A 23,581-nucleotide genomic window follows, 5' to 3' on the forward strand; every position below is an offset into this window, starting at 1 on the left:
GCACATGCAATCAAACAATGTAATGCAAAAAGTAATAATGAAAGCTTGTTTTTAGTTTGATTTTGAAAATACGCAATGAGCAAAGGAAACTACAGTTTCCCTCACCTTTCTCTTCTGGTACCTTCTCCTCGAGACACTCAAACTGCTCTCAATCTTGGGTGACTTTCCAGGCTGACCCCAAGTTCTCTGGCCAGTTGGCCCCCTGCCTCCACTACTTAGCACCCCAAAACTGCTTGGTAAACTAATCTCAGTGGGCTGAAAATGAATGGTAGCTGGTGTGTGTTAACCCTCTGGGTTTGCTTTTTCACCAGGGACTATTCCCTAGCAAGTCTGATAGACTGGGGATATAGTTTAGGACAGGCAGGTATGAAGTAAGGGACTACAGTAAGGAGATAACATTGCGGAGTGGAAATAGCACTAACTTGCTAGATAATCTCAAAGAAGTTGTGTCATCTCCCTGGAAGTCCCATTTTTCACTTGTCAACTCTAGGGTTGAATTATACCTCCGGGCTGCAGATTATACCTTCCAGCTCCTTAGCAAACCCAGAACTGGTCAATGGCTTGGTTCCTTGGGAAGGGGAAGAACAGAGAGGAGTGCCAAGAGAGAAACCAGTATTCTTCCTGCTTTTAGAAAAACGGTTTAAAGTTAGGGTGAGCTAGAATTGAATCAACTGAGGTGTATAAATCACATCGTACTTTAAGCGCTCAAAAGAGTCATTTTTTAAGTGTTTTTATTTATTTTTGAGAGAGAGAGTGCAAGTGGGGGAGGGGATGAGAGACAGGGAGACACAGAATCCGAAGTAGGCCCAGGCTCTGGGCTGTCAGCACAGAGCCGGACATGGGGCTCAAACCCATGAACCGTGAGATCATGACCTGAGTCGAAGTTGGACACTTACCAATTGGGCCACCCAGGCACTCAGAAAAGTCATAAAAAAAAAAAAAAGAACACCTGAAGGCAATCTTCAGTAAAGTGAAGAGTCCTTTTGTAGAAAGCATAAATGCCCCTGGATTTATCCTTTTTTAATCACGGAGACGATCATCTATCAGGCTTCCATAAAGCACTGGGTACATTTGTGCTTAATAACAATGTGTAGCAAAGAAATGGTTGAGATGCTCTGATAAAGATGAATGCTTGACTTCCTCTTTTAAGTCTTTCTTCCACTGCATTTCGCTTTGAAAACCACTTTTCCCTTTGCACTCCAGCTTTTGAAATAGGTCCTTACAAAGTCACTTCATGCAATAGACAGTGGAGAAGTGCTGTTATCAGAGGAGGGATATGACACGCATCCAAAATACTTCTTCTAATTAAGAACCCCAGTCTGGAGGCGGGCAGACGGTGTGTGAGAGGGGAGCAGCTCTGGTTTGGGGAAAGGCATTCCCGTAAGCCATGTGAGGCTTCGGCGCTTCTGTCCTCGTAGGCTTGCCCGCCTGAAGCTGGCGGGCACTCAGGCCCTCTTTTATACTCACCACTTTCTTCACTTTGAAAAGACAAGCTGTCCAAGTTAATCCATTAGTTAGCCTTCTGCATTAACACAAAACACATGGTACTCCATGCTTCATTAGTACGGACAAGGTGTTCCAGTGACTGTGTCCCCGTGTAGAGCACGCTGGGGTGGCTGCCGTCAGACAAATGCCTTCATGCTCTGCACCTTTCTTACCACACAGCCTCAGCCCACAGCCGCTCTGCTCAGTCAACGAACCTGGACAAAACCTTCTGATCTCCCGCCAGCAGCCACTTCTGGGTTGATTAATACTTCCGTCTTGCTCTGTGCCAGGCCAGACTGAGCTGGCCTCCTCCGGGGTTTACTGCCCATCCAGAAGAGCAAGAGTGGTGCAGCTGGACAGATCTGTCAGTCCAGGGCCGGCACTAGAGACCAGATGATTAGGGCAGATCATGATGAATGAAGAACCCCCAGGTGAAAAATGGCTTCTTTGGAATCCTTATTGATCTGCCAGCTGAGGTCTTTTTCATGTGGAACCTAAATTTGACATTTCAAATTGAACCTGAGTCTTATAATTTCAGACCTGGCAGTGATTTTGCGTGGAGTCTAGGACATTGCCTAGATGGGGAAACTGAGGCTCAAAGCATGGAAATGACTTTCCCAAAGTAATACAGAGAGTCAGTGGCAAAGCGGGGTCTAGGACTGAGGTCTGCCGCTCAGGTCAGCACCCCAGGCTGCGGACCATTTCCTTCCGTGGGACCCAGGTTCTGTCAATGAGCTAATGTTGTGTCCCCATTGGTATAAAGAACAAGATCAGGCCATATTAATCTCATCAGGACCTTGGCCCCAAAAGAGGTAGTCAAATGAAGATGGATATGAGGAGGCATGGTGCTTGGAGAGAGGAGAACCAGTCTTACAAGGAAGAGCCAAGAAACTGCCAGTCTTACCCTTAAATACATGGGCTGGTGAAAGACCCAAGATGGTGCCTCAAATGCAAAGTCTCTTTTTGGAAAGAGTTCACTTTGCTAAGAGGCACTTCACTTTGGGATGTATTTCTCCAAGAAGTGAATAATCTGAGAATGGATGAAGGTCCACCAGGTGGGAACTGGCAGTCTGAGGGAATGGGGAATAGTATCCCCTCTTAGTAGACAATCCAGGAAAAGCACATGGGTTGGAAGAAATACAAATTGCCTAAAAGCAGAGCAAGGCAAGTCCCTCCCATGGAGTATGAGAGGTCCTGAGTCCCCAGTTAAAATGCAAGCCACCCTGGGAGCTCTTACCAGCCTCATCTTAGTGATCAGGTAGCACTTACATGCATTACCAGCATAGGGTTCCTAGCCCATATGTATATGGATCAAGGAAGAGAGCTTTGTGGTCAAGGCTCTAAAGATCCACTCTGTCTGCTCCACATCGTCCAGACCACCAATTGTGGAGCTGCGACACATGAAAATGCATCCAATCATCTTCGCATTCTCATCAAGGGTTTTTGGATCCCCTGGCTAAGAGAAAGGACCCACTGAGGAGAAGCATCAGGAACCCAACCATACAATGAACAGTCACAGCGCTCATTCGTGCCTTCAAAGCAACGTACGTGATGTGCCAAGTACCATGCCAAGCACTAGGCTACCAAGTTGACTAAGGTACAACCATGCCTAAGGTGGGCACGTCTAGCAGGGAAGACAGATGCCCACACAGGTAACTGTAATGAAATGGGTTAAGGGCTATTCAAAAGGAAGGTAAATGAACTAAAATTTGCTACTAGCCTACTACAATCCAGTAACTTTAATATATTCCCTCATCAACTCATTCCACAGACATTTATTAAATGTCTGCAGGAGCTGTGCTAAGAATACAAAGATTAATAGAAAGGATCTTTGCCCTTGAAGGAATCACATACTACAAGGGAAAGATAAATGGGTAAACAATATGTGAAAGGAAAATGTGAGAGTTATTATTTCAGAAGTCTGTGCATGCACACAAGGTATTAAAAGGAGCCCATTCTTAACCATCTAAAAGTGTCTCAAGTTTTAAATAAAAAGATTTTACTTTTACTCACACATACTGTACTGTATGAGTCCACTTAGATGAAGTTCTAGAACAAGCAAAACTAATCTGCTATGAAAAAAAGCAGAGCAGTAGTTGCCTTTGGGGGGATGGTGGTCCCTTTACTAGGAAGGGACATGATAGCATTTCCTGTGATGATTCTATAGCTTTTTTTTTTTTTTAATGTTTACTCTGTGTGTGTGTGTGTGTGTGAGAGAGAGAGAGAGAGAGAGCTAGTGCAAGGTTGAGCAGGGGAGGCCCAGAGAGAGGAGGGCACAGAGGATCCAAAGTGGGCCCTGTGCTGATAACAGCAAGCCTGATGTGGGCTTGAACTCACAAACCGTGAGATCAAGACCTGAGCCAAAGTTGGATGCTCAACTGACTGGGGCACCTGGCGAGTCTGTATCTTGATAGGGATTTGGTTACTTGGACATGTGCATTTGTCAAAACTCATCAAATGGTACACTTAAAATCTGTGCATTTTGTTGTCTGTAAATTTCACCTTAGAAAGAACTCTAAACAAATACTGAACTCTAGATAATGACATACACGGTGAAGCATTTAGGCGGAGGTATACTGATATTTGCAACTTATTTTGAATTGCATCCAGAAAATAAGATGGATTGAACCAATTGATAGAGCAATGCATAAATAAACAGACATGTGTTAAAGCAAATACAGCAAAATATCACTTGTAGAAACTAGGTGGTGGGTAGGCAGGTGTACAATATACAATGCTTTCGATTTTAGTGAGTTTGGAAATTAAATACTAGGGGGAAAATTCATCTTATAAGTTAAATAGGTATTCCCTGGGCAAATAGGATAAGAAAGGACTAACCTAATCCCATTTTCAACTTTCCACCCCTCATCTGCCTTTCTGTCTCCTCTATAGAGCCTGGAATAGCCACAATATCCACTTATCCCTTTGCTGCTCAGGGTAGCCATGTGGCATAGTTCAGGCCAATGAAGCCTGAAGAGTTAAGAGAACAACTTTGCTGGTTCTTTTGAGAAACCTTTTGCTTATTTGGTGCTGTCCCTTCCTGACTTGAATACAAATGTGGTACCTGGCATTGCAGCAGCCACTTACAACCATGAAGGCAAATCTGAAAGAATCAGACTTCTGCCTTGACTTCATTGAGCAACAGCAGCCCATCTCCAGACTTCTTGCTATGTTAGAAAAATAAATCCTATTTGTTTTAGCTGCTGCTGGTTAAGTTTTCTGTTACTTGCAGCTGAAACATTCGGAACACAAGGCACAAGTGTAAGACAGCCCAGTTTTCAGGTAAATGCAAGCAAGCTGATGCCTCGACCCAGAGTATGGGGAGAAAGACTGCAGAGCTGGGGATGTAAGCAAGGAAGTAGGGATAGGCCAGACCCTGCAGGACCGTTTCTGTCATGCTAAGGGCTTTGGATTCTCCAAAGGGAGTAAAGCACGGGAAATACCCTCAGCAGATTGCATTTCGGATTAGTGGCTCTCAGACTTATTTGAAGATCAGAAGCATCCGGGGTTAAGAATACAGATTCCCAAGCCCCACCTCCAGAGATTCTGGTGATAGGAGACGTTGTTGGTGCCCTGTCCCTATATTCTCCTTCACCTGCAGCTTCTGTGACCAGCTCCATGCACGCAGACAGCCTTCTGTCCCAATACCTCTGTGATTTCCTGCCTGATGGCTTTCTTTGGTCACAAAAGCATGTTGTATGTACCGTCCAAGGCAGGTCAGAAGTGTCAGGGGGTTGATGCTTCTAAGAGCATCCTCCTTCAACCAACGAGGAATAGGAGCTGATGGATAACTACTACACCTTCCTTGCCTGTTGGTGGGAGAATTGTGAAGTGTGTGTCTCGCAGTCTCTCAGGTCCTCTTGGAAGGAGTTACCCACAGTCATAACCTTCTCATTAACATACATTTTATTGGCTTTTCCTTCCTTCCCTGTCTCCTTCTTCCAGATCCCACCAGTGCACTACTGGGATGACCCCTCAAATAAACTCCTGGCACCCAAATCCTTGTCTAAGGCTCTGTTTTTGGTGGACCCCAAAGGAGCTGACTCTGAATGCTGGTGGAGGGTGGGGTGGTCTGCATTTTCGCCATCATGGATCTCTAAACTTTCAGGTATGTGGACTCAACTCTCAGCCCCTCTTCCACAAGCACCTCTCCCTGTTGACACTGTCAGATAAATTTGTAGATCAGAGCGAAATTCTTCAGTGACAAGCAGATTTTTCAGCTGAGTTAAGACCAAGAGATTTAGCAAATTCTCTAGCTAATTCGGTTAATCTATGAAAAGTTTCCAAACATAAGCACTTTCCAAGGTAAGACCTAACTACAAATCAGCTTATGACATTGAAAATGACAATCAGGAGATTGTCAAAACCCCACTATATAAATAAGTAAGAATAAAGAATCGGGAATGTTCCTCACCTTGTAACACCCAGAATAATTTTGTGTCTACATTTATTAATGCTTAGTATTTATTTATGTGGTCGGTTTCATTTATTCATGTGGTCTGTTAGGTGTTTATCTTTTATTGAAAAAGAGGAAAACGAGATCTTATCAGCTGAAGCAATCATTTTAATTGTATTTAGGGACCAGATAAAGGCTGCTCCCTATTGCTTTAACATTCCCTAACTAGGAGAAGAGATTGGTCAAATATTTTGATACTAGTCTTTGCCTTCAAATTAGGATGCTGGGAGGAAGAGTTGGTGGGGAAGAAGTGGACACAAGAGGGGACACAGTGGGTTGTTAGATTTCTTGGATGAGGCTGTCTCAAGACCATGTGCATCTGGCCCTCCTCTTCAAAAGCCCCAGTAAGGTGAGCAAACCAGGAAGGATAGAGTCCCTTTATTATAAGCTGTGGCTCATAAACTTAAAAAAAAAGCACCATTCAAAGATGTTTCCAACTGCAATTCCAAGGAGCCAGTTATCCCCAACCAAGAAGGCTTTTAGACTCGCCTGAAACGCCAGCACCTCACTTGCGAGACGAGCAGCACACACGTCTCTGCCTCCGGCCTGCCCCAGCATCGTGTTTGCTAGAACAGCCTGCTCTCCAAGCCTTGGTCAGAGGGCACCATTGCCCTGCTGTTGTCATAAGGGACTACACCTAAAGCCGCTGAACACAGACAGGATGTTACAGAGAGTCTTGCCATCAACATCTTCAAGAGTGAGATGGCTCACTTCTGCTCTCCCTGCTTATATATAGTTTCACCTGCTGTTCTGGAGGAAACGAAGACGGAAGCTGTCAGAGAAGGGAAGTGTGGGCTATGGGTACAGCTGCTGACTGATAGGGGATAAAAGAATGCAAAAATACCACTGGATCAGCTTTTCTTTAATCCTAACAGAAGAGACATGGGGGAAGGCCTGCGTCTCTATGGCTTGGATTAGCGTTGACCTGGGGTGTTTTGCTGTCACTGAAAAGTGAGTTTTCACTCGGAGGAAGCATGCAGTGCCAACTCTAATGTCTCATGAGAAGCTTAGGAAGAGGGTATTTTAGCATAACAGGAAAATAAGCAATCATTTTATCCATACCTTGAATTACTAGGCGAAAGATTACTTTATTCACTGAATCACTTTTAATTGCACACCAACCAGGAGTGCAATGTTTTTTTTTAAATTTTTAATTTAATTTTGAGACACAACACAAGCAGGGGAGGGGCAGAGATAGAAGGAGGCACAGAATCGGAAGCAGGCTTGAGGCTCTGAGCTGTCAGCACAGAGCCCGATGCAGGGCTTGAACCCACGAACTGTGGGATCATGATGCGTCACCGACTGAGCCACCCAGGTGCCCACAAACATTTCTTTGACAGCCTACTTATGGTGTGCCAAGTGCTTTTCTGGGTAGCACAGAGACTCTGAGGGGTGGTGGGCACACAGTCTCGGCCCTAGAGAAAGTCACAGTGTAGTTGAAGAGGAATGATGAGGACCTAGAAGATAATAATCATGCAATCAGATAACAATCCGAGTATGCGTGTGCTATGTGAGAAATGGCCACGACATGGGTCAATAACATTATTACAAGGTTCACATATACCTCTTAATAATATGACAGGCATGCCCCTTCTTTAGGATATGTTATTACTGGAGGAGTACAGAGAAGGTAAGAACTTAATTGCTTAAAGTAATTGTGATGTTTGCACATAAATGCATAATGATATTATTGATCCTGGATGCAAACTGTCAGCAGAAGCGGTAGTGAAACCTGATGGGAGTTTGCACCTGGCAGCTCTGTATCTCAGTCATCAAAGAGCCACTGAGGGAATCCAGGGGTACATAAGGCTCCCAGGATATGGCAGTGGGTGAAGGTACTCACCAAATGGAATTAATGGTACTAGAGGATCAAGAAAGTTTGAGCAACAGTATATAGCAGCACCAATAGGAAGGAAATTGCTGCTTTTATCTCCGGCCATCAAAGTGCCTCACAAATCAATATTAGAAGCTGCATTTTATAAATTACACCATCACGGGAGATGTGAACCGGCATGAAGGTGGGGGGAAAAGTTTCTTTTTCTTTTCTTTTTTTTTTTTTTTAAAGAAATCTGTTCATTGTGAAATTCAGGAGCTAGTATTTGGCCCCCAAATAATTGTTCATATTGAAGTAATGAACACTGTTTATTTAACTATGATTTTGAGCACTGTGTCAGATTTGTTAAAAGTTTTGATTAAAGCGTTTTTTTAAAAGTTTTGATTAAGTATTTTTAAAACACTGAAAATAACAACAATATCTCCCAGAAAATAATGAGTTTCTTCCTGTTGGCTGTCGAATTATTTACTCTCATAACTGAATAATAACAGCACATCAAAGCCGACGGTAGTAATGAAATGATTTGTGAACATAGGTTAACAAATTAGTGCCTCATGATGTGTAATTGTCTAATTAGGGTAAAAATGCTAGTGTCTCACCTAAATGACTGACAAGAGCGTAAAACAAGAAGGAACAGGTAAAAAGCATCATGCAAGAGACTGGAATGCATGTAACTGTGTCATTTTTCTGTTTACTGCTCGAGAGGGGCTAAGAGCATCTTCCAGATCTTACACGTCCAACTTATACACACTGGTTCAATTACAGTCAGTCAGGAGAAGAACAATCAATCAGGTAACTGTGAGTGCAGTATGTTTTCAGGGGGGATGACTTCCCTAGACCTCAAATTACTGAATTATTTCTAGTTTCCATAGGACAACCACCAGCATCCCGGGCGTATAAAGACACCTAAGAGAAAGTTCCTTCGAATCTTTCTTTAGTTCATATCAAAATGTGTACATTTTTAAATGTAGATTTAGGGGCGCTTAGGTGGCTCAGCTGCTTGAGCGTCCGACTTCGGCTCAGGTCAGAATCTCACGGTGCACGAGTTCGAGCTCTGCGTTGGGCTCTGTGCTGATGGCTAGGAGCCTGGAGCCTGCTTCAGATTCTGTGTAGATTTAAAAAGAAAAAAAAAAAAACCCTCAGGAAATTTTAATGTTTATTTACTTAGTTTGAGAGAGAGACAGAGATAGAGAGCGAGCGAGCATGACTGGGGAGGGGCAGAGAACAAGGGAGAGAGAATGGCAAGCAGCCTCTGCCCTGTCAGCACAGAGCCCAACACAGGGCTCGAACTCACGACTCTTAGATCATGAGATCATGACCCGAGCTGAAACCGAGAGTCAAGACACTTTAACAACTGAGCCACCCAGGCTCTCCTAATTAAACGTTTTCTATTTACCTTCCATTTATTCAATACTTATGTACTATGCACCTATTATGTGCCAAGCAGAGCATTAGGTTTTTTGAGGGACATGTAGATGTATAACACATGGTTCTTCTTTCGAAGACTTTTCTTTCTAATTCAAGAAATAAGGTATACAGTCTGTAAGGCTGTAAACCTTAGGCGGTAGAGACAAAGTGCTGCTGGATTTCAGGAGAGGTACTGGTAACTTCCGTCGGGGGAAAATCGAGAGCTTGATCCTGACCGACTGCAAGTGATGGGAAGGCTTTGCAGACAGAGGAAATAGGCTGTGTGAAGGCACATGTAACTTGGTGTTTATTCTGCCACCAGTTGGGAAGTTTAATTCTAATTAGATCCCGGAAAAGAAGTCAGCTCTGCTTATTTCCATTGGCAGTAGAAGCTTGGGCAGCTAAAAAAAAAAATCTGCCCTCACAACAGCCAGTAAGTTAGTAACATAACACAGCAGGGGTTTGGAGGTTCCAGAATTCTTTTAATCCTCAGTGAGCATTTAAACAAGTAAGCCTTCTAAATATATACAAATCTTGTATTTGAATGGATTTGGAAAAATAAAGAGGCCTGTGAAATGCACATGACACTCTTTCAAGTCTTTAAGCAATGCTTGCGCTACCGCAGGACAATTTTGGTCCCAGTTAGAGCTCTTAGGAACAGAGCAAGAACTCTCTCGCTCCTTCTCTGGTCCCCTCTCCATGAATACAGTCTCCCTGCAGCTTTGAGAAGCAGCCTCAAGTTGCTAGCCCCACACAGAGGAAGGGTGTGTCGAAGGAAGTTTCCTGCCATGCCTGTTCCTTGCAAGAACTGCTCAGTGCGGTTGGGCCACGTGCCTGCACGTGTCAATGTTATAACAACGATCAAGCTCTGGTTATTAATCCAGGTCAGGGCAAAGAGGAAAAAACTATCAGCAAAGAGAAGTGATTTCTTTTTAGACTTTTGCTCTGAAGGCTACAATTTGTTTAATTAAATGAGACCTTCTGCCCTGTTATTGACAAAGGAATGAGGGATCCCAAGGGCGAGTGAGCCGCTCGCCATTAACACACAGTCTCAAACTTAAACCTGGTTTCATCATTCATATGTTGCATTCTGGCCACTGTTCATCTTTCCAACCTCATATCATTAGCCAGTTTACTTTTTCAAATTTTACATACAAAAATCATTAGACACACCTTTAGAAGAATGTATTTTCTGACGTGTTACCTGAGGAAATAAATATTGTGAAGAAGTTGGAGGTGATTCAAATGGGGGACCATGATGTAGCTAAATGTTGGTAAAATCAGATTCTGTCATTGAAAAGGAAGGCTGGAGGGGGAACCCGGCATAAAGTAACGCCGTCTTTCAGGGGGTAAGGAACAGCTGGGGCAGATGGGCTGTTAGCCTACGGCACCACGATTGCTGCTAGGATCACCTTTATAACCGACTGATGCACTCCATTTCAGCTGGAAGGGCCTCACAAGCTGTCCCCCAGAAATCGGATGCTCCTTTGAGAAGGCAGGAGCTGGCTTCAGTGACAGAACTACTGTCATTTCTGCAGGCAGGGGCGCTGGCTACCAGGCTCAGTCACTACTCTGCCGGAAATGTCTTGTGAAAGTCACTTAATTTCTCTGGCCTTCAATTCTCATCTAAGAGGAGAATATTGAACTAAATGAGCTTTAAGAAGGGAAAGCACAAAAGCAGGAAACAACCTCTTCGACCTCCACCGCAGCAACTTCTTGCTTGACACATCCCCAAAAGCAAGGGAATCAAGAGCAAAAATAAATGATTGGGACCTCATCAAGATCAAAAGCTTCTGCACACCAAAGGANTTCCTCAGGAAACTCACAATAGAACTCCCCTATGACCCAGCAATAGCACTGCTAGGAATTTACCCAAGGGATATAGAAATGCTGATGCATAGGAGCACATGTATCCGAATGTATCTCAATGTTCATAGCAACACTCTCAACAATAGCTAAAACATGGAAAGAGCCTAAGTGTCCATCAACGGACGGATGGATCAAGAAGATGTGTTTTATCTATACGATGGAATGCTACATGGCAATGAGAAAGAATGAAATCTGGCCATGTGTAGCAACATGGATGGACCTTGAGGGTGTTATGCTGAGCGAAATAAGTCAGGCAGAGAAGGACAAATATCATATGTTTGCACGTATAGGAGGATTAGGAGGAACTTAACTGAGGACCATGGGGGAGAAGAAGGGGGGAAATGGTGGGGGAAAGGGAGAGAGGCAAACCATGAGAGACTCTTGAATGCTGAGAAACAAACTGAGGACTGATGGATGTGGGGGGGAGGGGGGAGATGGGCATGGAGGAGGGCACTTGTGGGGATGAGCACTGGGTGTTATATGGAAACCAATTTGACAATAAACTATTTGTTTAAAAAATAAATAAATAAATACAAAAAAACATTTTTAAAAATTAAAAAAAAAGAAGGGAAAGCACATAATTTAGTGTAAAAACTGGGACATTTTTGCCAGAACAACTGTTGAACTGGACAGAATGTGTGGATGGCACACCAGGATGCAGGAGTACCCCATCTCAAAAGTCCCCTAGCACACTGGAGCCTGTGATTCTCACGGCCCTTCTCCTACTAGTAACCCCAAAACTTTAAATGACACCCTCACATTTAAAGGGAAAACAGACAGTAACATAATAAAAAATACCTAACTTGGAAAAGATATTTTATGTTATTATTTTTTAATGTTTATTTAGTTATTTGGAGAGAAGCAGTGTGAGTGAGTGGGAGGAGGGGCAGAGATAGAGGAGAGAGAGAATCCCAAGCAGCCTCCTCTCTATCAGCACAAAGCCCAACGTGAGGCTCGAACTCACAAACCACGAGATCACAACCTGAGCCAAAATCAAGAGTCAGACACTTAACCAACTGAGCCACCCATGTGCCCCTGAAAAAGATATTTTAAATGCAAGTCCACTGTTGTTAGACAAAGTGAAGTAACCTTATGTCAAAAACTAAGAATCACCTGAAATTGTTTAGGAAGCGGTATTGTACAATTTCCTAGTTTCTTTTGAGATTTAAAAAGTATATATACAGGTGCCTGGGTGGCTTAGTTGTTAAACATCTGACTTCACCTCAGGTCATGATCTCTCAGAGTTTGTGAGCTCAAGCCCTGCATTGGGTGAGCCCCACTTCCTTCTTCTCTCTCTCTCTCTCTCTCTCTGCCCTTCACTCACTTGAGCCCCCCATATATATACAAAGAAGATACATTCTATCATCCATCTAATTTGTACATAAATTTATCTGAAATCAAAGTAAATTTTCTTTCTTTTTTTTTTGTTTCTTTTGTTTTTTAGAGAGACAGAGATTGTGAGCAGGAGAGAGGGGACAGAGGAGAGAGAGAGAGAGAGTGAGAGAGAATTCTAAGCAGGCTCCACACTCAATGTAGAGCCCAATGTAGGGCTTGATCCCACAACTCTGGGCCTAGGATCATGACTTGAGCCAAAATCAAGTCAGAGTCTCAATCGACTGAGCCACTAGGTGCCCCTAAAATTTTGTAATAAGCAAAAATATGCCATAATATTGTTCAAGAACAAAGCAAGACTAATTAGCCACAGTTACAGCGACTTAAGCATTTTAAGCTCACTTTTCAATGTTTTCTATCAAATTTCTAGTCTGTGACATAAATTGTATTACTATCAATTCTGAAATAAATAACTTCTTAAAACTTCAATCTAAGACTTTGTCTAAACTGAGAATCTAGAACACACAACACTTTCCATAACAGGTGCTCAGAATAATGTATGTTTCTGGCACCTGTGATTTCTAGAGATCTAAAGTGGTGGATGGAGTAGTTGCTCTATGATTGGTTTAGGAGTTGGCTTTTGGGAATTTGCAGTCCACCAGCCTCTGAACATTTCAAAGTGGGAAGTTTTATGATTTATCCCCTGTACAAACTCCTTTTCTGATGACATTATTGTTAGAATAAAAGACTTTCTTTGAAAAGAAAGTCTGGGAACATCTGAAAATCTCAGTATAAGGAAGAATATTCTAAGAACCAGAAATTTCCAGTAGTTAAAGAGATGTACCCACCTGTAAGAGGGGAGCTCCCCATCACCAGAAGTATTTCAGTGGGTATTGAGTGACCATCCCTTAGGGTCACAATGGAGACAATTTTTCATTACAGAAGAGGCCAGGTGAGGTGACCTTTGGGTTACTAGCCACTTCTAAGCCAGTTTTGTGATCTTAGGGCTCACAGGATTCTGACTCTGAATAAGTAACTAAAATATCATTTGTCCTGTGGAGGAGCACACTTGGTACAAGAACATCTTCCCACAGAAAGCCACTGCCCTAAGTGTCCTGTGTGTGCTCGTATTAAATTGCTTTCCTGCTGCTTGGCCCAGAGTGAAGTGGACTTTTATTTTGACTAAAGCAATTTTCACACATCTTGGAGAAACAAAAAACCCTAATAACACACCTCAGGTCTATGAAAAGAACACACTGTCCCATAACCAGCGCATAGCACACTGGCACACATAATAAAAATTCTACCTCAGTCATTTAATATTTAGTGAAAAGCCAGAGGAAGTAAAATCGGAGCTGGATTCAGTTCAACACCCGGGTCAGTGGTGCAATGTGGGCAAATGATGAGCGTTTCCGTTCATTTATGTTGGCAGATTTCCAAGGCGGCTCCGCATCTGTACGGGTAAGCCTCTGCAGGCAGGGCAGCGGGGCAGAAAACATGCAGTGCTCTTCACCGTGGCATGGTGCTGCTTCTGGGCGAAGGAGCAGGGCTGCTCACTGGCCTGGGCAAACTCTGCACCAAACTCTGCCATTCAAGGAAAAACCCATCACCATTCTGAACTTCGGAGCTACACTTCATAGTGAAACTGAGCAGGAAGAGGAAGCAACAGACAGGAGGGTGAAGGGGTGAGCTAGAAGTGATTCCGCAGTGTTTGGGGACAGTAGATGGGGTCTGCCAAAGAAATCAGCTTTGCAGAGACAGCTCGGCCTTTTAAGAGTGCTCTATTTGCCTTTACAGAGCTGGCTACTAGAAACTCATGATGTATGTTATTTTAAAACAGGGACTGATGTGAATGAAGGCCAGTTATTTTCTTCTTTGATCGTAAAATAATTACATCTTTTTAAGTGACCTCTGACATCGACATCGCTAGGACTGGTCCTCCTACAAATGTTAAAAGCAAAGGAAAACAAGCTTCAACTGTTCTCTTTGAATCTTATCTCTGAAACCGGCTAAGTAAGTCAGTCTGTAATCACCTAAAATGTGGCTTGAAAACAAACCAAATAGAAGACAGGTAACAAATTAACTCAACAAGAATGAAATGTACTGAACTGATAGATTAATTCAAAGTCAACTACAAGTATTCTGATTTGCAGCCTTTTGTGGGATCCAGCTGGCAAGATACATATAAAGTAGCCACTATCAGAGGACATATTCACTGTGGCTGTATTCTTTATAGATACATGGTGTGACCATCCCCCAAAGCATTTTGTCCTTAATAATAGAGAGATGGGATCCAAAAGCTTAAATAAGCAACTGACTGTCAATGTGGCCTTGAGTAAATTATTTCACTTTCTAATCCATGCCTGCAAAACTGAGGTACTAAAACGTATTTAACTTAGTTACTATGGTGATTAAATTTTTAATTAATCTAATCATTTGAAAAAATTTTTGAGTATTTAAAATATGCCTGGCACAAAGGATATAAGGAGACATTTCTCAAATATATACAAAGGTCCGATAACCACTTGAAAAGGTGTTCAGCATCATTAGCCATCAGGGAAATAGAAATCAAAACCACAATCAGACATGACTACACAACCACTAGACTGACTATAATCAAAAAGATAATAAAAAGTATTGGTGAGGATGTGGAGAAATCAGAACCTTACACACTGCTGGTGGGAATGTAAAATGGTACAGCCACTTTGGAAAACAGTCTGGTAGTTCCTCAAAGTAAACATAGAGTTATCATATGACACAGCAATTCCACTCCTGGGTGTATGTCCAAGAGAAATGAAAACATCTGCCCACACAAAAGCTTAAACATGAATGTTCAGAGCAGCATTATTGACAATAGCCAAAAAGTAGAAAAACCCAAATATCCATCAACTGAATGGATAAATGAAATGTAGTATTTTCTTACCATGGAATATACTTTGGCAATAAAATGGAATGAATTACTGAAAGGCTACAATGTAAACGAACCTTGAAAACATCATACTAAGTGAGATAAACCAGTCATAAAAGCCCACGTATGATTCCATTTATATGATATGTGCAAAATAGGTGAGTCAATAGAGACAGAAACTAGACTAGTAATTGTCTGGGGCTGAAAGGGGTTGGAGGGAGAGTTTGGGAGATGACAGTTAAGAGGTACACGTTTCTTTTCGGGGTGATGAAAATGTTCTAAAACTTATCACCAAGATGGTTGTGCAACTTAGTGAGTATGTGAAAAGCCATGGAATTATACATGAGTGAACTATATGGTATGTGAATTATATCTCAATAAAGCTGTATTTTTTGTAAAAAGATGTGCCAGGCAGTTTGCTAGGTGCTCAGTACATAATGGATGTGAAATTCATGTGGTATGTGCTTCATAAATACAATGCAAACACATAATGCCTCATTTACCTTGAATACAGAGGGGAAAGAACTTTTAAAAGAAATACAAGTACATGTGAAATATAAAAGCCTAAATTAATGTGCTAATTAGGAATAAAATAACCATAACTAAGGCATATCAGCACATAGTATCGTACTGGGATATCATTAAACTGTACTTGAGTGTAGAGTAAGGCAAAGCCTTTAGTGGCAATAATCTTTGGTAATACGCTATTGAGTCATTGTGTTATTTAAACAGAAAGTGAAGGCCATTATAAACTACACCTGAGAATCAAAGACAAAGCGATAAAGTGATACTTTCTCGCAAGAGATGAGATCGAATGAGGAAATCCTGCCTCTACTTCTTTACCCATCTTGGCTGCCTATTCTGAAAGCACAGGGTCCCACTTTTCCCATCTCTAGCACAAGTCAACTTCAATACAAGAACACAGAGATTTTGTCTTGCTCCATCCTGGCATTAAAAAAAAAATTGCTTACTTCCCTGGTCCTTAACCTTTCCCATTCTCCTGTTAGCCCCAGGAGGCTATCATTTTATAGCCCCAAAGCTAATGCAACCCTCAGAATTACTGATGAGCGTGGGCTCTGTGCAAGAAGTCACCATGCACATCCTGCTGAAGTGGGGCAGAGTGAACAGCCTGGGGAAAGACACTGACACCTGCCAGAGCTTTTAGTGGCATTCTTGTCCAGGCTTGACATTACAGATCGAGTAAGGCATCCTAGAGTAGCCCATTAACACAAGCGAAGGAGGTTCTGCAGAATATTTCAAAGGGCAATCACACATCTAGTATGTGTAGTTCTGGTGTTGAATCGACATCAAGTAAGGACCAAACCTTGGATGAGAAGCTCCTGTGGATGCACGAAAAGTTTTCTTTTCTTTTTTTTTTTAATTTTTTTAATGTTTTTTAAAAAAATTTATTTCTGAGAGAGACAGAGAGAGAGCGAGAGAGCGAGCTTGAGCAGGGGAGGGTCAGAGAGACAGGGGGACACAGAATCTGAAACAGACTCCAGCCTCTGAGCTAGCTGTCAGCACAGAGCCTGACGCAGAGCTTGAACCCACAAACCGTGAGATCATGACCTGAGCCGAAGTCAGACGCTTAACCGACTGAGCCACCCAGGCGCCCCGAAAAGTTTTCTTAAACATGAGAGAAGAAGAAGAGGTCACTGTGTGGAGGAGACCCATCAACAAAAGTAGCAACAAAGAGTGGAAGTGAGAGATAAGCATGGAAGAGAGGATGGAGACATTTAAAAATCGCCAGAAAGATGGCTGTCTCAGTCAGTGGCACGTGCAACTCTTTATCTTGGGGTTGTGGGTTTGAGGCCCATGTTGGGTGCAGAGATTGCTTAACAATAAAATCTTCTGGGGAAAAGAAATCAAAATCGCCAGAAAGAGAAATGTTAACTTTAACCACCAAAGAGAAACAGACCTCTTTTAGGTATGTCCCTTCCATAAAATGAAGTGGTGGCAAGAGAAAGTCAACATATGTTAAAAACTAGTACATGTTGAGGAAGAAATAAGGTGGGTAGCAGAGAAGTAAGGCACTTTGAAATGCAAAAGAAGTAACAAGTAGACATAAAAGTATTCATGTTAAGGGGCGCCTGGGTGGCTCAGTTGGTTAAGCGTCCAACTTCAACTTAGGTCACAATCTCTCGGTTCATGGCTTTGAGCCCTGCGTCAGGCTCTGTGCTCACAGCTCAGAGCCTGGAGCCTGCTTCTGATTCTGTGTCTCCCTCTCGCTGACCCTCCCCCACTCATGCTCTTGTGTGTTCTCTCTCTCAAAAATAAATAAATGTTCAAAAAAAAAGTATTCATATTGATATGACAAGGGGGTGGGATTTGTGTGCCCAGAAGAAGGCCATAACAAGGACTGATGTACAGAAGTGAAAATCCAGCAGTGGGAATAACGGGGGACAAAAGTGAACCATGCAATAACAAAGGCCAAAACTAACTGCACAATGAATTTAGCTAACAGAGAACAGTGCAGGAAGACAATGTAAAATCAGACTCAATGACAGGAGTAAGAAAGAGAGCAACTCTGATAAACCCAAAAAGCAGCAGATTTAACTGAAATTCCAAAGCATTTCCTGAAAGGCTTACAAGTTTTGAAGAACTAGAAAAGCATAAATATTATCTGGGAAGAGCAAGAACTTTAGCATAGAATACGCATCTTAAGCCTAAAACAAAACCAAAAAGAAAAAGTTTTCAAGTTACAAATTCATTTGTGCCTTCTTTTAATTCACTAATGGTTTTCTTTGTTTGGCTTTTGTAACTGGTCAACACTTCCCACAGAAGCATGTGATAACTAGTCCTCACATTCCAAGAGTGGCCTACAAAAGCCTGTTTAACTATTAAAACTCTACCTTCACAGGGTGCCTGGGTGGCTCAGTCAGTTAAGCGTCCGACTTCGGCTCAGGTCATGATCACATGGTTCGTGGGTTCGAGCCCTGTGTCGGGCTCTGTGCTGACGGCTAGCTCAGAGTCTGGAGCCTACTTCAGATTCTGTATCTCCCTCTCTGACCCTCCCCTGCTCATGCTCTCTCTCTCTCTCTCTCTCTCTCTCTCTCAGAAATAAATGAAACATAGAAAAAAAAACTCTACTGTCACAATAATGCTGAGAATCAGCCCGAGTTCTGAGTCCTGGGAGAAATGAATGACAAAATGCAAGAGAGCAGAGGAAGAGAAGCAGAGCAAGGAAGGACCAGGAAGAGAAAGAGGAAAAGCAAGGAAAAGAACGACAAACGAGGGTTTTCTCTTGTCTTGAGCAGATGCCCGCACCAAGTGTTAGGAAGCCATCGGACTTACTTACGGTTAAGCTCCAAGTCATCTGCGGTTGATACACCTTGACCTTCTTAGGCAGATGTGCTTAAAATTTTTTTAAAAAATGCAAAGGAGGGATATTTTGTAGCAAGGTTCTTCAAGGACAGATCTTCTAGCCATTCCTTCTTACAGCCTCCTTCCTCCTTTACTTCTCTAAAGGGTCCAGGGTTGTGTGTTTTTTAAATGTTTATTTATTTTTGAGAGACAGAGAGAGATAGAGTGCTAGTGGGAGAGGCAGAGAGACACAAAATCCAAAGCAGACTCCAGGCTCTGAGCTGTCAGCACAGACTGAGCCACCCATGGGCCCCTAAAGGATCTAGTGTTTTGATGTGGGGCTTCCTGTGGGTCTTGGAGTACAAGGGTAGGGTAGTTGGTAAATTTGAAACTTATCAGATAGGAATTACCTAACAGAATAAACGTTTCTTCAATTGTATATAGAGAAGTGGTATTATAAACTATAAAGCAAATACAGATGGAAACTAGTTAAATCTTTTAATATGGAGAAGTACTCACAATGTAACACAGCCCAACACCCTGCATTTATTGTGTGAAAAATTGTGTGATTGACTTAGAGATCTGTAAGGGATGTGATAACTTAAGGATGTAGATAAATAACAGAAATTTAGAAAAAACATGGAGGCTCATCTTGGAAATTAGGGTATGGAAAGAGTCAGGCAATGGAAAAGATATAAAAAGAAAAAATGGTAAAAATTAAGTCTGACATTTGCGTAGGCAAGAAAACAAGATTAGTCAAACTATGAAAAAGAACTACTCATAGAAAGAACACAGAAAGAAAATGAAAAAAGGCTACAAAATTCCCACTGATTAGACAATTTGAAAGACAATCGTTAAAAATCTGAAGTAATTGGTGGAGGCAAGATGACGGAGAAGTAGGGAACTCCGTACATTGCACTCGCCACCCTATCTCACACGGAGAAGGCCTGAAGCCATAGGAACCCTTACAGAATCCAGGAGTTTGGGAGGAAAAGGAGACAGAGTCTGCTGAGAAAACCTTCTAGCGTGAGTGAGATGTGGGGAAGATAAAATAGGGCCAGGACCAGAGACAGAGGGAAGGGGGCGATTCCCCACTGTGGGGAATTTAGAGGGGAAAGAGAGTGGCCGAAACTGCTCAAGACACTGTCCCTGTCCCTGGGGAACAGAAAAACCTCCACTTGGGACACAGAGGGACCCGGTTTCCCGTGGGTCATTGGATCAAACCACGCCCATCACTGCTAGAGAGCTGCCCTCCTCCTTTTTTTTTTTTTTTTTTTTTTTTTTTCTGCCGGTGTCTGAAGTATAGGAGACTGAGNTTTGGTTTTCCCTTTCGGTTTGCATGTTTGTTGGATTTGTCTATGCGTTTGTGTGCCTTTGTTCCCTGTGTGTTTGTCTGTCTGTTTTCTTCTCCAGGGCAACCTCAAGAAACAAGCCAGAGTACACATGGTGGAGAGTCCCAAATACCACTACGAGTAGGAAAATAAAATAACCAAGGACTCAACAAGAGAGACCAAGAGATACCATTCAAAGAACACTTTCTGAACGGATAGGTCCTGGACAGTCAAAGAGCCTTCTTTGATGAAGCAGCACTCACAGGTGCAGAGAGCATAACAAGCTTTTAAAACTAACAAGAGATAGAAAGCTAACCAAAATGACGAAACGAAAGAGCTCTCCTCCAAAGAAATTCCAGGAAGAATTGACATCTAAAGAACTGCATAAAACAGATATAAGTAACATAACCAAACAAGAATTTATAACAATAATCACAAAATTAATCGCTGGGCTTGAAAAAAGCATCAAAGAAACTATGGCTACAAACACCATGAGCTTAAAAATAGTTATGATGAATTAAAAAATGTGATAAATGAGATACGTAATAAACTGGAGGCGTCCAATGCACAGATTAAAGAGGCAGAAAGGAGAGTAAGTGATTTAGAAGACACAATTATAGAAAAAGAAACTGAGGAAAAAAAGAGATAAATTGATCCAGGAACATGAAAGAAGAGTTTGAGAGCTCAGCGATACAACCAAACGGAATAATATCCATATCATAGGAATCCCAGAAGAGGAAGAGAGAAGGAAAGGTGCTGAAGGAGTTCTGGAACAAATTATAGCAGAGAACTTCCCCAACCTGGGAGGGAAGTAGACGTTGAAATTCAAGAGGCACAGAGAACTCCGCTCAGATGTAATTTGAATTGATCTTCTGCATGACATATCATAGTGAAAATGGCAAAATATAAGGACAAAGAGAGAATTTTGAAAGCAGCTAGGGAGAAAAGGGCCCTAACACACAAAGGGAAACCTATCAGAGTGGTGACAGAGCTATCTACTGAAATTTGGCAGGCCAGAAAGGAATGGCAGGAGATCTTCAATGTGATGAACAGAAAAAATATGCAGCCAAGAATCCTCTATCCACAAGCCTGTCATTCAGAATAGAAGGAGAGATAAAAGTCTTTCCAAATAAACAAAAATTGAAAGAATTTCTCACCACTAAAGCAGCTCTACAAGAAATCCTGAGGGAGAACTCTCTGAGGGAAAAGTTGCAAGGAATGTAAGATGCCAGAGACACACCACAAATGACACAATGACTTTAAACCCATATATTTCAATAATAACACTGAATGTAAATGGACTAAATGCCCTAATCAAAATACATAGGGTAGCAGAATGGATAAAAAACCAAAATCCATCTACTTGCTGTCTACAAGAAACTCATTTTAGACAGGAGGACACCCTCAGATTGAAAGTAAGGGGACGGAGAAATATCTGTCATGCTACAGGAAGTCAAAAAAAAAGCTGGAGTAGCTATACTTATATCAGACAAACTGGATATTACTGTCTTTATCTGTACTGGATAAATCTATTACTGGATGTTACTGTCTTTAAAGTAAAGACAGTAACAAGGGATGAAGAAGGGCATTATATAATACTTACAGGGTCTATCCATCAGGAAGAGCTAACAATTATAAATGTCTATACACCAAATATGGGAGCACCTAAATACATAAAACAATTAATCACAAACAGAAACAGTCTTATCGATAAGAACGTGCTAATAGCAGGGGACTTTAATACTCCACTTATAGCAAGGGACAGATCAACTAGACACAAAATCAATAAAGACACAATGGACCTAAATGACATATTGGACCAAATGGATTTGACAGATATATTTAGAACTCTACACCCTGAAGCTATGGAATTCACATTCTTCTCAAGTGTGCATGGCACATTCTCCAAAATAGATCACATACTGGGACATAAAGCAGCCCTCAATAAATATAAAAGAATTAAGATCATACCATGCACACTTTCAGATCACAATGTTATGAAACTCGAAATCGAAGTCTGGGAAACCCCCAAAAACATGGAAGCTAAAGAACACCCTACTAAAGAATGAATGGACCAATCAGGCAATTAGAGGAGAAATTTAAAAATGTACGGAAAAAAATGAAAATGAGAATACAACAATCCAAACCCTATGGGATGCGACGAAAGTAGTCCTAAGAGGAAAGTACATTGCACTCCAGGCCTATTTCAAGAAATTAGAAAAAGCACAAGTGTAAAATCTAACAGTGCACCTAAAGCAAATAGAGGGAGAGCAACAAGAGCACCCCAAGCCCAGTAGAAGAAGAGAAATAAGAGTTGTTTTTTTTGAAAAAATAAACAAAATTGACAAACCTCTAGCCAGGCTTCTCACAAAGAAAAGAGAGAGCGCTCANAGAGTGAGAAGTGATGGGCATGGAGGAGGGCACTTGTGGGGATTTGCACTGTTTGTTATATGGAAACTAACTTGACAATAAACTATTTGTAAAAAAAAAAATCTAAAGTAAAAAGAATAAAAGGCTGAGACAGAAAAAAAAAACAACCCTCAAAAGGACACAGAAAGTATTTAAGTTGTAAAGGTATGTATTACATGTGCAGGAGAAGTAAATACATCTGTAAGAGGATTAGAAGAGATTTTTTTTAAAAGTGTAATTTCCCAATAAAGGGTCTTCTTATTGGTGACATTTCAGGGGAACAAATATCTCCAAAAGGACTATGAATGATCATATGAGTTTCAGTTGAATTTTTTTTTTTTTAATGTGCTGCTTTCTCCTGGGTCATTATGCTTCTAAATAGCATAGGTAAAGAAAATAGCTGTAAATGAAAGTTTTTTTGCTTAGTAATGTTCCTTATTTTTAGCTGTTCAGAAGTTATTTTTATTCACCTTCAAAAGCTCAGCAATTTTCTGATTTATCATCAACAGCATTGACTTGAATACTTTATTGCATGTAATTACTGGATACCTGCACCCAGAAGGCAGAGTTAACAAAATACGGAGTTAAACAAAATGAGGTTCAAGCCTCAGCTCTGTCACTAAGGAAGAACGTTAAGCAAAGTAATTGAAACCCTATTCCTTCACCTCTTTATAAAATAAAAGTCTTGGACAGAAGGAAATTTGTGAACTTTTAAGTCCCTTCTAGGTATGTTTATTATTCTCTAACGGGTAAATTAATGTTTAACTTACTCTAAGTTATTATTGTAATCTTGTCTTCAGGATGGTTCTAAAACGCTTGATTTTTCACTAAGATTTATTGACAGCCTAAAATAATCCAAAATTTATAGATACAGTAGGTAAGAAGAAAGAGAATAAATCGATTATGGCTTCAGAGGGAATATTTCTTCCATTATATGGAGGAAAATAGTTGGGTATCATTATAAAATTACAAGCACCGAAATTACATTTAAAACATGCACTTTTATATTATTTAATACTCAATATATGTTAGCATATTAACATGTGAATAATAGCTTTGCTAGTAACAAACTGGTATGAATCATAGTTAACAAGATGCATAAATGTGAAATAATCTTCACAATGACACTGTGTGATTTTTGCTGTTATTATCATATTACAGATAAATGTAAAATAATTTATTCTGAGGCTTGAAGATATTAAGCAACTATCCAAGATCATACAGATTTTAAGTGGTAAAGCCCAGAG

At 41.4% G+C, this 23,581-nt stretch overlaps 1 long non-coding RNA gene across 1 annotated transcript in view; it reads right to left on the minus strand.

Annotated features, from left to right (window-relative positions):
- Positions 1-8,705: 8,705 nt before the first annotated feature.
- The window catches only part of LOC144242892 (uncharacterized), a 35,702-nt gene continuing 20,826 nt past the window's right edge, over positions 8,706-23,581 (minus strand). The window contains exon 3 of the long non-coding RNA XR_013338480.1: positions 8,706-8,880. This is a non-coding gene — a long non-coding RNA (uncharacterized LOC144242892). The remainder of the gene's footprint in view (positions 8,881-23,581) is intronic.

Source organism: Crocuta crocuta, unplaced genomic scaffold (assembly GCF_008692635.1).
Source record: "Crocuta crocuta isolate KB4526 unplaced genomic scaffold, BGI_CrCroc_1.0 scaffold217, whole genome shotgun sequence".
Lineage (NCBI taxonomy): Eukaryota > Metazoa > Chordata > Mammalia > Carnivora > Hyaenidae > Crocuta > Crocuta crocuta.